Below are 2100 nucleotides of genomic sequence, written 5' to 3' on the forward strand. Positions count from 1 at the left end.
AAAGAGTTTGGAAAGCATTGGGAAGTATATTAGAATAACATGCAAAGTGACATATTAGTTTTTCAGGGAAGAAAGGATAAGCAAATATAAAGCAATAATCACACCATAATGAATCCATCATGCATTCACATCTTCCATGCTGAGTGAGAACTAATTCCCCTGCTTTCTACTCCCATCTCAGAAAAGATCTAGAACAACTTGGAGATATGCAGAAGAGTGACAAGCTGTCACACTGTGCAATAGCTTTTGCCTAAGAGGCATTTCAACAGCTTGGAAGAATTGAGAGGGGAGAGGTGTGATAGAGGAATGTAACATCTTCAATGTTGTGGATGAAGTGAATGATTATTCAGTTTCTCACAATAAACAAGTGGGTGATAACAAGTGACTGTCATTCTCAAGGTGTAAATGAAAGAAAAGAAATTGTCCTTTTCCTCTGCACCCTTAGTCCTGGAAATCAGACTGATTTTCATGGTGAAAATTGTAATTATTTTATGCAAGTTGTTAATAAAACAAATGCATACACAAGAAAAATGTATTAAAACCCAGTGTTTTAAGTGATTGCCTACTAGAAGTCCCATTTCAACAGTCTTTTATGCATGTATGTAATAAGTATTGGACACTTTGCAAAGTGATTGTGGAGAATGGACTTATTGCTCAGAGCAGCAGTTTAAAGAAAGAAGTGTTTAATTTCAGAAGGCTAAAGTACACAGCTGATCTGACACGACTGACACCTATACAGCACTGGCAGCGACATTGTTCATTGCAGAAGAACAGCCATACTGTGTTAGTCAAAACATCTATTTAACCTTGTATTTTACTCCTCATGTAGCCAGCAGCATGTACTTAGGCAAACACTGTAAGAAGAGGGAAAGCAAACAAGTGCTTTTTCCCCAGTGCATATGGACACATTCAGTCAGGGATGTCCTAAGCCACAGAAAACAGTTTTGTGTTCAATGTTCCTGATGGATAAATGGAGAAAATATAATTGATGTGCTCGTGTATTACAGCAGCTTCTGAGTAATTATGGAAATGTTGCTTTTCTGCCTTTTGATCTCTGGATAATCTCTGTGAATTTTCCCTTAGGAAAAAGACCTTTTGTATGTAAGGTGCACGTTTTTGGTTTGTCCGTGTTAGTATGTCACACACCTATAATTAAAGTCCTGGGGTTTTATCTCACCTGCCTTTGTAGGCACTAGAGAATAGGCACATAGTATTTATAGTGTGCAATTAGGGGAACTATTAATTACTGAAGGTACCACTGAATTGGAAAAAAATGTACATCTGCATATTGGTTGCATGTTAAACTGTGATCCATGGATTGTTTTATCTGTGCATCACGCCCAACATCTGACAACAGTAATTTAAGAAGTAAACATCTTTTCACTGGGCTTAAATTTGCCATATGGGGACATGTAGTTCCATTGGAAAATTTTTAGACATCTGAAAGCCAAGATTGAAAAATGTATTAGGAAGGGAAGGTCAGTAAGGAAGGTAGGAAAAAGCTTTTCATCATGTTTAACAGAGATTTTTTTTTTTTTTTAATTGACAGGTCACCCATAGTTCTCAAAGAAAAACAATGATCTACTAACTTTCTGAGCAAAGAAAATGCACAGGCCAGCTCGTGCACCAGTTTTCAGTTAGAAGCAACCGAGAGCAAACCTGAGCTTTGAAGCCTCTGTTCTTATTTTCGTGTTGTCTGTATTTTTTTGTTTGCACTCCCAAATACTGGTGGGTACAGTTTTGTGTGTTTACATAGCTTCATAGACTGCCTGTTTATGTCTGGCGTAGCATTGGGAAACAAAACATTGGTCAGGAAGGTATGGCCAAACAGACGCCCCAGATGCCAACGTCACATTCCTGGTGTTTCCTAGAAAGGTGTACAGTGGTGTACAGTCACAGCCTCACACAGCCTGACTTTGCATTTGGAACAAACACCCACAAACAGTCCCAGCCCGTAGGCACTACGATCCTCCAACAGCTGTTAGTGTCCAGGATGCCTGCGAAGCGATTATGAAACCATAAATTAAATAAATGATTTTTAAACCCGACATCTGAAGTGACACAGCCCTCCAGAGGAAGGAATCTCTTCCCCCGCAGAGC

Source organism: Corvus brachyrhynchos, unplaced genomic scaffold (genome assembly GCF_000691975.1).
Source record: "Corvus brachyrhynchos isolate BGI_N302 unplaced genomic scaffold, ASM69197v1 scaffold60, whole genome shotgun sequence".
NCBI classification, from domain to species: domain Eukaryota; kingdom Metazoa; phylum Chordata; class Aves; order Passeriformes; family Corvidae; genus Corvus; species Corvus brachyrhynchos.